Genomic DNA, 15,156 nt, shown 5'->3' with positions numbered 1-15,156 from the left:
ACTAGGTATGTTTGGATTTTTATTTGGGGTGTTTGTATTTTTTCAATTATTATTTTGACATTCTCTGGATCTGAAAAATCATAAAATCCCAAATTAATAACCGAATATGCTCTTTGAGAAAAATAGAATTTCACATCATTGTAATTATTCCTCTATACTGAACAGAGTGGATTTTTTTCTTAAAACAGTGCATGCTGGTTTAATTATTGCATCGTTGTTATTTTTTAAATTTCTGGAAATACTAGTTCTCTGTTCTGGTACTCTTCTTCAAATATTTCTCAACAATTATCATCTATATATTCTTCCAGATAAAACTCTGAATCATTTCATCAAGCTCCTCACCTTACTAAAACACCTCTAATTTATTTCTTTCACCAAAATATTTTCCAGATAGTCTTGAGTTAAATATAAATATGCAAACCAGCACCAGAAACAAGTGGAAGGAATATAATTGATTATCTCTCACCTCTAGGCAGAGAAGAACTTTCTAGGCATAAAAAACAAACGAAGAAACACAAGATGAAAAGATTGACAGGATAGATCTCACTGCTCTTGGCCTTCTCTGCTTTTCTTGAATTAGTTTTACTAGCTGGGTCATCTTGGGCAAGATACTTATCCTTTTCTGTTCCTTTGTGTCCTTATCTATGTAGTTGAGAAACAAACTCAACCATGGTGAGTTTATGGAACACCAACTGTAGGGAATATCAGGAAGGCATTTAAAAACATACTGAGAAAGCAGAGGGATGAAAATCACTTATGTAATCTTCAAAAGTAGTGTGGTATAATCATAAGAATAGATTTTGGTGCTGGACAGACCTGGCTTGTAAGTCTGCCTTTGCCACTTTAGAAGATCTGTGCCTTACATATGATGATAGCAGTGTAAAGAGTTGTTTTGAGAGTTAAAAATAGTAGAGGCTAGAGTACCAAAATTATAATCTCATTGTCCAAAATAGTAAACCAATCATTCAAATTCTAATGCAATCCAAAGACCACCATTCATGCCCCAATCTCAATCAGTTCCTCCCAGACCAATCATCTGTCTTTGTTTAATTTTTCCTCATAACTAGGTTACTAGCACCACAATCTAGTCCTAAAAACATGTAAACCAGATAAGAAAGCAACTTACAAAAAGGAGAATATATGGCCAAGTGCTAATGCCTTTAATTAAAAACAAACAAGCAAACAAAAAAAAAAACAACCAAAAAAAAAAAAACACCTCCTAAAAATCAATACAAAACATTACAAACATTACAAAACAATACAAACATTATCATGTTTGGGTTGTCTGGCTGGCTCAGTCAGTGGAGCATGCAACTCTTGATCTTGGGGCTATTCAAACCACACACCAGGTATAGAGATTACTTAAAAATAGCATCTTTAGGGGTTCCTGGTAGTTCAGTCAGTTAAGTATCTGACTCTTGATCTCAACTCACGTCTTGATCTCAGGGTCATGAGATGCACTGGGAATGAAGCCTACTTAAAAAAGAAAAAATCTTTAAATCTATATCTATATCTATCTAGAGAGAGAGAGAGAGAACAGGGACAACATGAGCAGAGGAGGGACAGAGAGAGAGAGAGAGAGGGAAAAAGGGAATCTCAAGCAGGCTCCATGCCGTCAGCACAGAGCTGGATGCGGGGCTCAAACCCACGAAACCATGATGAGATCATGACCTGAGCCAAAACGAAGAATTACGGACACTTAAACATTGAGCCACCCAGGCACCCTGAAAGAAAAAAAATATTAAAAAAAAAAAAAAAAAAAAAAAAAAAGATGAGCCTGTTCAATAGGAAAAAAATAAGTAAATAACTAGCAATTCATATAAGAAGATATACAAAGGATGGAGAGACATGTTAGTTTCATTTGGTATTTTAAAATGCAAATTGAAATAGAATATACTATTGTTCACCAATCAGCATTAGGTAGTAAAAAAAAATGATAATACTCAGTGTTGCACACAGTAAGGGTATATTAGTGACTATTGCTGAGTTTAAAAACTGGTACAACTAAAAAATAAATAAATAAAAAATAAATAAATAAAAACTGGTACAAACTTTGGAAGACAATTTGATGATATATTCAAATATCTATATTAAAAGCTTAAATTGTCTGGGTCCCTCTCTCTCAATAAATAAATAGACATAAAAAATTAAATAAAATAAATAAAAGCTTAAATTGTCTTTAGCTATACCACTTAAAAGAATTTGACCTAAAAATATCAGAGACAAATATAAATACTTATGTACATAAATATTCATTACAGCAGTATTTTATAATAAAATGCAAAAATAACCTAAATTTCTGCCACTTGGAGAATAGTTAAATGTTATTTCCATCTGTTTGACTATCATACCACCACTAAAAATCATGACCTTGCGGGCCATTTAAAGAATGAAGAAATACTTGTAACTAAGCCTTAAATGGAATATAAAGTTTATAAACTATGTTTCTTATACTATTCCAATCCTGAAAACAAACCACTTGACTACATAGACACACACACACATGCACAGAAAAACAACAACAACAAAAACACAATAATGTAACAGTGGATATCTTTACATGAAGTTTAGATTTTTTTTCACTTCTCTTTGCTTATTGTCTGAAGTTTCATCAATGAAAATTTATTTACTATTTGTAGGTTAGGAACAAATACAAAGTTTCTTTTTCCTTCAAGAAAATGATTATTTCATATAAAGTGATTTCTCTCTCCTATTTTAATTTAGTTTTCCAAATGTTTACAGTTATATATAAATTAAAAAAGGGATAATTATTTTATGTCTAAAAAGACATAAAGTGCCGATGTGTATATAAAGATGAAATTTAGGACGCAAGCACGATAAAAAGACTTCATTATGAGTCAACAAATGCAAAAATAGTATATCAACAGTACAGAAGGATGATCCGGTCCTGGATGGGTAAGCTTTTGGTTAGATGCAGGCAAATTTACCACTCCTACTGAAGTGAGCTGAGATACCAACTCCTCTCCCCAACCTGCCCAGGAAGACAGACAGATAAAAAGGGTTTGGAATGGAAAGAGCAAGCCCAATTGATTCACAATAGCAAGTACTGTTCAATGAATTGTCTGATCACTTGCATAATGCTAATTTGAGTTAGAAATTGAGGTAAAGGGTCTAGGAATAACTTCAGGAAATGTGCAGGCCCTACACAGCCAGAATGTGCAAGCCCTTCACTTCCTAGACCAAACAGTAAAATCAACATTTCTGTGGTTTTTCTTAATTCTAGTGGTCTATGATGTTATATGTTGTTTCATAATAAATGAATTTACATATATGCAGGAAATTCCAATCTTTGAATTTCATTCTGAAAAAAAATTTGACCAAAGTGAAATTAATGGGAAAAAAAATTGTCGATGACTAGCTTTCATAGAAAGACATAGCAAAACAGCTACCGCATTGTAATGGTAGCTGTAGTTCTTAAAAGAAAAATTTCTTAATGTTACCCCAAAATACTGCATGATGTTCTTTACGAGGGAAGATCCCAAAGCAGGCAAGCAGCATGCAGGTAAGGCAACAACACTTACAAATCCCTTTATTTTAGTTCTCAAGTGCTGAGCCAAAAGCATCACGATAAAATCTTCAAATTTGGCCTCTTGGTCCCGGCATGACAGCATTCAAACATTTTAACCGTGTTTACATTAATAACTGTGGTCACCTGCATAATTTCTCTAGGAGCTTGCCTACTAATCTTAACCATTCTCTGAAGCAGTTGTGAAACTGTTGATGTGTGTAGTTATTTTTTTAAAGCCCAAGACGTTAATTATAATATAAGGGTGGGTGGATGCATATAATTTGAGATTTTAACTCAAGATTCTTATCTAGAAATTCCCTGACAAGGAAACTTTGTCAGAGAGAAAAATGCTTTTACATATACAGGAGAGATTCCAATGCCTAGAGAAGAGAGGGTGTAGTCACCTCAAAAAGAAATGGGGTGGTGCTTTGGTTGCAAAGCCCTGGGGCAAATGCTGAAAACGGGTGTTTCTCTTTGGCTTTCCTCCCTTTGTTTTTAGCCTTCGAAATGCTGCACAGACTCATTCACAGTAATGCCTGAAAATTTGAAAGTTCCTGAGAATGGAATTAAAAACTTAACAGCTCTGGGGCGCCTGGGTGGCGCAGTCGGTTAAGCGTCCGACTTCAGCCAGGTCACGATCTCGCGGTCTGTGAGTTCGAGCCCCGCGTCAGGCTCTGGGCTGATGGCTCGGAGCCTGGAGCCTGTTTCCGATTCTGTGTCTCCCTCTCTCTCTGCCCCTCCCCCGTTCATGCTGTCTCTCTCTGTCCCAAAAATAAATAAACATTGAAAAAAAAAATTAAAAAAAAAAAAAAAACTTAACAGCTCATCATTTTCAGAGAGCAAAACATCTCATTTATATAGAGAAGAGGCAGTCATTTTTCAGTGGATTGGCCAATGCTTTTATTTATTTATTTATTTATTAATGTTTATTTATTTTTGAAGGAGAGAGAGACAGAGCATGAGCAGGGGAGGGGCAGAGAGAGAGGGAGACACAGAATCTGAAACGGATTCCAGGCTCTAAGGTGTCAGCACAGAGCCCAATGAGGGGCTCAAACCCAAACCGCAAGATCATGACCTGAGCCGAAGTCAGATGCTTAACCGACTGAGCCACCCAGGCGCCCCGTAAATGCTTTTATTATTACTTGGAAAAGACTTCTTGGGGCACCTGGGTGGCTCAGTCCATTAAGTATCCAACTTCGCTCAACTCTGGTTATGATCTCACAATTAGTGAGTTCAAGCCCTGTGTTGGGCTCTGTGCTGACAGCTTGGAGCCTGGAGCCTGGGGCCTGCTTCAGATTCTTTCCCTCTCTCTCTGCCCCTCCCCAGCTCATGCTCTGTCTCTATCAAAATAAATAAACGTTAAAAAAAATTTTTTTTTTAAAGAAAAGACTTCTTTGGTATTGTTTGGTCTTTTCTACTCTCTTAGCTAAAATAGTCTATTGAAAGTATGACGTGATTTAGACATCTTTTCACCTGCCATTGGAGCTAATATCATTGACTCATTTCTAAGAAAACACCATGAAACCCTCAGGTGAGGAGTCACCAGTTACTATGAAGTTGAGCAAGTTTTTAAGGAGTAACATGGAGAGAAAATTTCTAAAGTGTGAGTCAATCCTCTTCCTTGCTCTGAATAAGGATTTAAACCGCGTAACTATTATAAGTGTGGTCTAACAAAAGGGAGAGTAAAAAAAACAAAAAACAAAAAACCTGGCTTTATAGACCAAGTAGTAAGCAGTAAGCTGGGTATAATCAAGCTTCTTCTAGTCAGATGTAACTATATAAGACCTTAACAGGTATAAAACTCATTTGGAATGGAGTCATCCTTTGAATGATGAGTTCATGCTAAAGGATTCACCCAAACTGGGATCTATCCTGACTTCACCCTCTAAAAACTGATAGTCTATAAAGACCCTCAAATATGATTTACTACCAGTCTCTCCCCCCTTGGTATGCAAAACCCAGCTTTTCAAATGTTCTTCTCCACCCTGTAAATTAAATTACTTTTCCTTCTCCTTGCTCACAGAGTACATCATAGATTCTTCTATTACAATCATAATATGTATAATGATTACTATGTGCTGAGCATTATTCCAGATTCTTTAGATATATTAATTAATTTAAACTTCAAAGTAACTTTATGAGGAAGGTTCTAATGTTACTTCCATTGATGACACAAATGTTAAGTAACACTTCAAATGTCATTCACCTAGTAAATTAATTAGCCGGTTTTGAACCCAGGGAATCCCACTTAAAAATCCAAGCTCTTAACCATTGTGCTATTTCACTGGGTAATAACAGTATCTTTACATGCCTAGATCATTGTGATGTTGTGATTTATAATAAGAAGTATATGTTTGGTCTTCTTTCTGTTCCTGGGACAGAACCCCTAAACCTCCTGGAATTTCCTAAGTGAAGAAAGCCCCAAAGGTGTCTTCTATTATGTTTATGAAGTGACTATTGGAAAGCTCCTAGGTCACCTAAGGGTGGGGCTGGTTGTCAAGGGAACCAACCAAGTGATTAGAGGTTTGGACCTTTTAGTCCTTGCTCCTGACCTTCAGGGGAAATGGGCTGAAGATTGAATCCAATCACCGATGGCTAGTGATTTAATCAGTTATGCTAAATAACGAAGCCTCTGTCAAAATCCAAAAGAACAGAGTTCAGGGAGCTTCCCAGTTGCTGAACCAGTAAAGGTGACTGACTGGCCTCAAACTCCACAGGGACAAAGCTACTTTGTTGAGGTCCTCGCCCTATGTATTTCTTCTGTTAACTTGTATACTTTAATATACTTTGTAATAAAGTACTAATCTAATGAGTAAATTGGTTTTCTGAATTCTGTGAGCAGCTCTAGCAACTTAATCAAACCCAAGGGGAGGGTCATAGGAACCTCTGATTTACAGCCAGTCAGTCAGGTTAACAACCTGAACTTGCCATTGGCATCTCAAGTGAAAGTCAGTCTTGTGGGACTGAACCTTTAGCCTGTGGAAGCTGTTGCTATATCTGGGTAGATGGTGTCAGAATTAAGTTGCATTGTGGGACACCCAGCTGGTGTCAGAGAATTGCTTGGTGGGTTTTTTTGGAAAAAACCTACCTAATAGAATTGAGTGCTGTGTAATAATCCTCCTTAAGAACTGACTGTTTACTCCTTGAATAAGTTGTTAAGTTATTCATCTTTATATCCCCGCTGCTGAGTACACAGTGTAGGAGCTTAATAGTTTTTGTTGAAATGAATTACAAATTTGAAGAAGGAATCTCTATTCTTTTAACACTCACAGTATACAAAGTACTTTGAATTCTCTGAACCCTAGAAATGATAATAAGCATAGATAAAGGAATGAATTTATCTCCTTATGAATAGGATAGATAATGAAGGGAAGGGTAGCAAATGCTACAAGATATAATATATAAATGGAATTTATTTCTAAAGATGGGAACTATTAACAGTTAAAAAGTCAGCAAATCTGAGTCCCCTTAAAAAATGTAATTCTTTCTCCTTAATAATTCACTTCTTTTGAAACCAGATTTCCATCATCTTACTCACCGACTAAACTTTTTCCATGGGAATTCTTAAACATTCATGTCTTAGATGAACAATTGTGAGCTTTTTTTTAATTTTCTATTAAATATAATTTATTGTTAAATTGGTTTCCATACAATACCCAGTACTCATCCCAACAAGTGCCCTCCTCGATGCCCATCACCCACTTTCCCCTCTCCCCTACCCCCCATCAACCCTCAGTTTGTTCTCAGTATTTAAGAATCTCTTATGGTTTCAATTGTGAACTTTTTATCCTCCTTGGCACAGAGACTATCCGCTGAGTAGGAGAACAACACATAATTCCCATTCATTGGGCTCTCCAAAACTTTCCCCTTCTCCATAAAATTTTTTCAGTTACATACATGACTCCCTAACTCCTCCTCTCAGCCCATTCCCAGGCTTGGGAATCACTATCTGATATCAGTTCTTATTTTCCCCTTGTAGGTTTCTGTTTTTTATTGTTTCAAAGAGGTAACAATTCATTTCCATTTATCACTTTCTTCGCTAGTGATCCTATTTATGCTTAGAATATGCTCTGCTTTATTCCAAGGAACTCAAGAATTCCCTCTTCCATGTTTCTTTCTTTTCCAACATGCCAACAGACAAAATTCAGACTGTATAATAGTTATTTATTAAGTATATATATACAGATTTATTTAATGAACTTCCATAATTTCTTCTGTATCATATCTTTGAATGTGACCGTCCCTTGATTCACCATCATAAAATGTTAGTGATTTGACAAATTCACAGTCCATAGTTGGTATGGCAGCTCTCTTGAGCAGCTCTCTTACAAATGTTGACTCAGGAAGTTCCACTCTCTCAGATTCTTTGCTTACAGTGATGGGACAATGGAGAGAATGTATGAAAGATAGTAAAGGATCTTTAAGAAGCCAGGTCTGGGAAGTGACACAAATGGCTTCTGTCCATGTTCTATTTATCACCTCATATTGGTGCAATCTAGCAGATCTAACTTCAGGAGACACTATGAAGGGTAGCATTTCCATGTGCCCAAAAGAAGGAAATAAGGTTAATGAGCATCCAGCCAGTCCGCCTTTCTGGCCATTCATTATCCTTTCATTCATCTTCCCATGCATGGAACACATTCACCTCCATCACTAACCCAAAACTTTTTTTTTTTTAATTTTTTTTTCAACGTTTATTTATTTTTGGGACAGAGAGAGACAGAGCATGAACGGGGGAGGGGCAGAGAGAGAGGGAGACACAGAATCGGAAACAGGCTCCAGGCTCCGAGCCATCAGCCCAGAGCCTGACGCGGGGCTCGAACTCACGGACCACGAGATCGTGACCTGGCTGAAGTCGGACGCTTAACCGACTACGCCACCCAGGCGCCCCAACCCAAAACTTTTAATCACTAACTGCATCAACTTGAAATCCAGGCTCTCAGGTTGCCATGTAGTCCTTCCCGTCTGATCAAGATGTGATGTCCCAGGCTCTGGAGACCTATTGAGCTAAAAAGACTAGGAAGTGACCCTCACCTAAACACATATCTAATTACAGTGGTGGAGTAGGGATAAGATAACCACAATCAATACTTCCATTTAGGAGACTAAGAAACACAGCAGTTGCTGGTTTGAACCAATTTTGAAATCCCACTGGGCAGACACTGCCCTGGGGAGAGGGAAAATCTTGATTAGGCTCAATTATGTTTTCTGGGGAGAACTCCACTATCCAATGTTCTCAACCTCTGGAAGCCTCCTCCTTATCCATTACTTTCCTTGACTACATTGGGCTTGGGTATTGAGCAGCAAACCCTGTTTAGGGAATGTACAGATTTAAAAGCCTGCCTACTGCTGCAAATTTGGGGATCTGCAAGTTGTTTTAAATCCTAATATCAGAAATGTTTTTTATTGTACTTTTTTAGTTTCATTGGCAAATAATTTCTTCAAAAATTTAATACTTTTGGGGGCTTCTGGATAGCTCAGTTGGTTAATTAAGCATCTGACTTCAGCTCAGGTCATGATCTCATGGTTGGTGAGTTCAAGCCCCACATCAGGCTCTGTGCTGACAGCACATTCTGTGTCCCCCTCTCTCTCTGCCCCTCCCTGGCTTGAGCTCTGTCTACCTGTCTCAAAAATAAATAAATCTTGAAAAAAATTTTAATACTTTTCAATCTCTTTCCAATCAATTCCATGTGCCGGTAGCCACACCAATAGTTTTTTCTAGACATGATTTTGCAGTCTGACTTGTGTTGTTGCTTCACCCTATGATTTCCTTTTTACTTAATGGCAGGCACCTTGAGTCTATCTTGAGCAAATTAAGGACATACTCATAATCTGATCTTTTCCATGAGTCCCTTTATCCAACCATCAAGTTGTACTTAACTTTTTTCATTCACAACTTTTAGTAAGGCTAGCTCTGATTAGGGTTTAGACATTAGGACTTTCAAGCTTTTAAGGCCCTGAATTTCTATTCTCTCTTTCTCTTTCTTTCTTATCATTTCTACTTATCAGTTAGCCAATTTTCTCCTGGGATCATCTCTTTTTTTAACTATACTTTGCCAAATGAGCCAATAGTCTCCCAAAACACTGCCAACATCTGGTTTTCCAAATTCTTCCTGTAGAGTTTCCAAGCCCAATTGGCACATGGTCTGTCTTGTAAGGAGAAGCAGGTAACAAATGTACTGAAAATTTTGCTACCATATAACGTAGCTACCCAGTAACTATTTCTTCACTATCCAGAGCCAATAGCTGAATCAGTGTCACATATTTTAGGGTTCTGTTATGGCAGTACCTCACTTCTGTTACCAATTACTGTGTTAAAAGGAGTTAACTAGGGGTGTCTCGGTGGCTCAGTTGGCTAAGCATCTGACTTCAGCTCAGGTCATGATCTCACAGTTCACAAGTTCGAGCCCCACATCAGGCTCTGTGCTGACAGTTCAAAGCTTGGAGCCTGCTTCAGATTCTGTGCCTCCCTCGCTCTCTGCCCCTCCCCCATGCGAGTGCGCGCTTTCTCTCTCTCTCTCTCCTTCCCCTGCTCATGCTCTCTCTCTCTCTCCTCTCTCTCTCTCTCGGTTGCTCAAAAATAAATAAATCATTAAGAAAAAAAATTTTTAAAAAAGAGTTAACTTGCCTCTTTGACAATAAACCTTCAAATAAGAGGAGCAGAACACAGCAAAAATTGGTCTCCAGTTCATAATGTGCCCCAGGTAGCTCTTTCAGGTAACTCTACTCCAAATAATGACTTAGTTTTGGATTCCTTTCTTGGTTAGGGTCTTCAATCATACTTTAAGCCACTTGAACAGAAAGAGAATGTGAGGTAATAAAAAATACGTATATTGGACTCCACCCCCAATTCCTGGCAAAGAGCTCCTAAAACCCTTATAATTTCCTAAGTGATAAGAACACTAGGTGCATCTCTTGTTCTAATATTTATCTTTGACCCTATCCCTGACACAAGACTCCTAAAACTCTTGTAAAGTGATAAGAACACTGGGAGCGTTTTTTGTTCCAGTGAGGCAACCCTGGGTGGGCTCGTAGGTGGCTTCTGGATGGTGGTCATGACCAAGCCATGATTAGAAGCTTAGAATTTTCACTGCACACCACCCCCCCCACACACACACCCTCTGCCTTCTTTAGAGAGAGGAGAGGGGCTGGAAATGGAGTTAATAATTGATCATGCTTATGTGAGAAAGCCTCCATAAAATCTTTATAGTGTGGGGTTCAGAAAGTTTCCAGGCTGGCAAAAACCACATGGGGTTAGTGATACACCCCAACTCCATGGGGATAGAAGCTCCTGTGCTCAGATATTCTCACACCTCACTCTGTGCATCTCTTCATCTGACTATTTATACACTTTATCACATCCTTTAATAAACTAGTAAACATAAGGAAGGGTTTCTCTGAGTTTTGTGAATGGTACTAGCAAATTAATCAAACCCAAGGAGAGAGGTATTGGGACCTCTGATCTATGGCTGGTTGGTCAGAATCACAAGCGATAACCCTGGGCTTGCAACCTGTATCTGAAGGTAGAGGGGGGAGCAGTCTTGGGCTGAGGACTTTGCCTGTGAGATCTGATGCTATCTCCACATACATAGAGTCAGAACTGACAAATTGTAAGACACTCATCTGGTGTCACAGAGACTTTGCCTGATATTGGGAAAACCTCCACATACTTAATGACCAGAAGTGTCAGAAGTAAATTGTTCTGTATGAATAATAAAGGAGACTCATAAAAGGGAAGCATATAATAGGGAAGAAATGGGTTTTTCATTACATAGGGGGAAAAAAAAACCTAAGGTTTTCCCTTTAGAGAGTACATACAAGATTCAGGAGACAGTTTCGTGGCCAACACTGGAAGGGGCAAGCATCACCTTCACTCATTGTGCATAAATCGGTCACTTGGCCCCAATTAATGACAAGAGAAGCTGTGAAATGTAAGCTTCCTGTGTGCTTAGTAAAATGAAAAAGTATTGCTTAGCATGTAGCCACACTATGATAAAAAGAAAAAGCCCTGGACTTAGAGCAGTTATATTTGAATCCTGGCTCTTAGTTCTTTCTAAATGTTTGATCTTAGCCAAGTTAATTAATGTCTCTTAATCTTTGTTTCCCAATATGTAAACACTATTCAGGAAACATATCTTTAGGGGTGCCTAGGTGGTTCAGTCAGTTAAATGTCTGACTTCAGCTCAGGTCATGATCTTGAAGTTTGTGGGTTTGAGCCCTGCATTGGGCTCTGTGCTGACTGCTTGGAGCCTGGAGCCTGCTTTGGATTTTCCCTCTCTCTGTCTCTCTCTCTCTCTGTCTCTCTCTCTCTGCCCCTCCCCCATTCACACTCTGTCTCTCTCAGTCTCTCAAAAATAAATAAACGTTAAAAAAATTAAAAAAAGAAAGCCTGTCTTTATAAGGTCATAAGGATATGTAATTTGATTCTATATTTTATTGGTCAGGGTTATTAATACCAGTAACAGAAACTGACTCAAATTTGGCAAAAAGTAATTTATTGAAAGGATTTTATATAGCTAAGAGAATTGCCAGGAAAACTAGAGCACCACAATCTGAAAGGGGGAAAGTACAAAGGATACTAGGCACAAGTAAGACCAGGGACCTATGGGCCATGAGGATCCTATTCCCACCGGGGGTGAACATTGGATGCCACCACCCACACAGCCACCCACCTCTTGGCACTGGATGCCATATGCCACACTGGCTCTACTTCTACCAATGCCATAGAACAGGATGCTGCTGCCAATGTCACAGTAGATTCTTCACCACTCCTGCCCTTTTGTGTCACTAGTTCCTGATGCAAAGTTGAGAGGATACAGCTAATTAGCTGAGCCCACAACATGCTCCTGTGCCATAGCTGAAAAGGAAGGTGGGATATAGAGCACGTGACTTTAGGGCTTCTGTCAAAGATGCATGTGGTGAATAATTCCCCAAGTATAAAAAGGGGATTTGCACTTGGGGCAAAGAGAACAACAAAAGATAAATATTTACTTAAGACACTTATTGAGCTATATCTGACAATTTCTGTGTTCAAGGGATAAAAGCCAATGAAATAGTTCCTGCCTCTAAAAAGCTGTATACGGAAGTATTTTATGAATTTGAAAGCTCTCAGAAACTGAAGATCCTGATGTTATTGTAATAATTTTAATATCAAGATTATACTAATAGATTCTGAAGATATTTTTAAAGATTTATGTTGACGTATCCATCTAATTTCAACATTACTTTATTCAAACATATAAGAGCCTCCAAAATTTGACTTCATATGTACAATACTATTTTTAACTAACAGATTTTTTTTCTTAAATGTGGAACCCTTCACGAATTTGAATGTCATCCTTGCACAGGGGCCATGCTAATCTTCTCTGTATCATTTCAATTATAGTATATGTGCTGCTGAAGCGAACACTAATAGATTTTGATGAAGGTTAACCAATAGCAACTCCAAAGTTACAAAAATACACTATGTGAATGAGTTCTATGACTTATTTCTCTTTAGCCAGTGAAACTGCAATTCCTAATGTTATGCCCAGAATTCGTGATCCCCAAAGACCACCAGGGAGCTGAGTCTGATGCAAAAGCAAAGAGCCTTTATTCGAGCTAGCTCGAGCTCAATCCCCTACCTGCACGACACAGCGGTGAGATGCCGGAGAGAGCCAGCGAGTTTCAAAAGCACAAAGGTTTTATAGGGGTCTAGGGGCAGTTGGTGAGGTAATGGCTGTGGCCTCAGCCGATTGGCTGGGGAAGGATCGTGGCCTCAGCCAATTGGCTGGGGAAGGGTGGTGGCCTCAGCCAATTGGCTGGGGAAGGGTCGTGGCCTCAGCCGATTGGCTGGGGAAGGGTCGTGGCCTCAGCCGATTGGCTGAGGAAGGGTTGGAGTCCCATTACGCAGGTCGCCGGGCATGTTTTGATCGGGAAGTTTGAATGGGTGAGCAGGAGGTTACTCAAGGGGAGGAGGTGTGGTCTGAGGTTTCTGTGATTTTCCTGGAAAGGGACCATGTCAGGGACATAGTCACTCAAGGTGGAGGACACAGAACAAGATGGAGTCAGCCGGCGTAGTTCCGCTCTTTCACTAATGTAGCAAAAGAATTGCCTATATTTATATGGAGTCATATAAGTCATATGACTTACATGAGTCATATAAGTTATAAGTCGAACAACTTAAGGGAGAAAAGGTGAACGAAATAGAAAATAATGTTGCTTGTTTTCTATTGTAAATAGAAACTTTGGAATTTCAGATGTTTCATTAAAGAACATAGTAGTTTTCCTACATTATGATATAAAAGAACTGTGGATCTCTGAAGAGTATTTCTTCCTACAGAGAGCAAAGGAAATGTTCCTCTCCCAGAGCAAAATTAGTAATTAACATTCAGTGAGTAGAAGAAGGAGCTTCTGAAAGTACTACCGGTTATTCTCAGTTACCTTGCCTATTATGGCAACGAACTAGGGAGTTTGTGACTTAGCCTGCCCCAGAAAGATGGATCAAAATGGGAGGTAGAACCAAGTCTCACAAATCCTACTTCTTTGGGAAACAAATCATAAGGAACAGCTAACAACAATCAGCAACCAGAAGGCAAATGCTGAGAAAAATAAGCAGGAGCTTCTAGTTCCAGCATGATCAGATCTGAAAGGGTTAGCTTGTTCATCTGTCTTTGGGTCAAAATAATCATTTTTGCAATCGCAAAATCATTTTGAAATGCAATATGTATAAAAATTCACATGAAATAACCAGAAAAAAATACACATAATTACAACGAAACTAGGAAAGCAGCAGTAGCAGCAGCATTTACAGAGTGACTGCAAATCAATTCACAATACTAATCAGTTTCATTAGGTAATCTTTCTGAATCTATTCCTTCTCAATCCACCTGGTCAAAGAAATAACTAACCTAACCTTGTTCACTAGTTAGAAGGTGAAATAAACAGTTGACAGCTAAATTGTAATGATCATGAAGTGATATAATAAGCTTTTTCTTTCTCAAATGGTAATGTCTATATTTCCTCACCCTCCAAAACAAGCACATTCTTTTCTTTAAACTTTTGAAGCACTTTAATCTGCAGCCGAAGACATTCTGCAGATTCCCTCAGATGCAATTTGGCATTTTTCTCCATGACAAACATTCACTATCCCATCAATTAAGGAGCAATCAGTGATATTAAAACACATTGAATATAGTTATACATTCTACATGGAAGCACAATATCCTCTTGATTTTTACATCCAACAGTTAAGAAAATGTTATTTCAGCTATTTCCTCTAATAGGCTGTGCTGTATATTCAATTGCCTTCTTTCTTTTATGATTGTTCAAAGGAAACAAGACAGTAAGAATACAGAGCACAGGGTAAGCGCAAGACAAATAATTTTGAGAGGCACTGAGCTCCAAAGAGAATCCTCATCCAAGGTCATTAATGATGATTAAAGAAAAATAAAATGATAGCTTCAACTTAAATAATTCTTAATGACAACACATTAAAGTCTGTTAATGCAGTTTAAGCCTCACTTATACCAATTAACAAGATAATTGCAAAGGAAATTCCTATTTTTTCCTATGGAAAAAAAATCACCATATTTGTCATGGTAAAAGGTAAGGACTTTGATGAATATAGAACATCATTTTCTTTTTTC

The 15,156-nt window shown here is 38.2% G+C and overlaps 1 non-coding gene across 1 annotated transcript; it reads right to left on the bottom strand.

The window, feature by feature from the left end:
• Nucleotides 1–12,831: 12,831 nt before the first annotated feature.
• On the bottom strand, nt 12,832–12,938 carry LOC111560263. Its single transcript, XR_002742021.1, has one exon. It is a non-coding gene; the product is annotated as a U6 spliceosomal RNA (small nuclear RNA).
• Nucleotides 12,939–15,156: the final 2,218 nt, after the last annotated feature.

The sequence above is a fragment of the Felis catus genome, chromosome B1 (genome assembly GCF_018350175.1).
Source record: "Felis catus isolate Fca126 chromosome B1, F.catus_Fca126_mat1.0, whole genome shotgun sequence".
In the NCBI taxonomy this organism is placed as follows: domain Eukaryota; kingdom Metazoa; phylum Chordata; class Mammalia; order Carnivora; family Felidae; genus Felis; species Felis catus.
The sequence above is the reverse complement of the archived record's forward strand: the minus strand, read 5'-3'. Positions and strand labels throughout refer to the sequence as shown.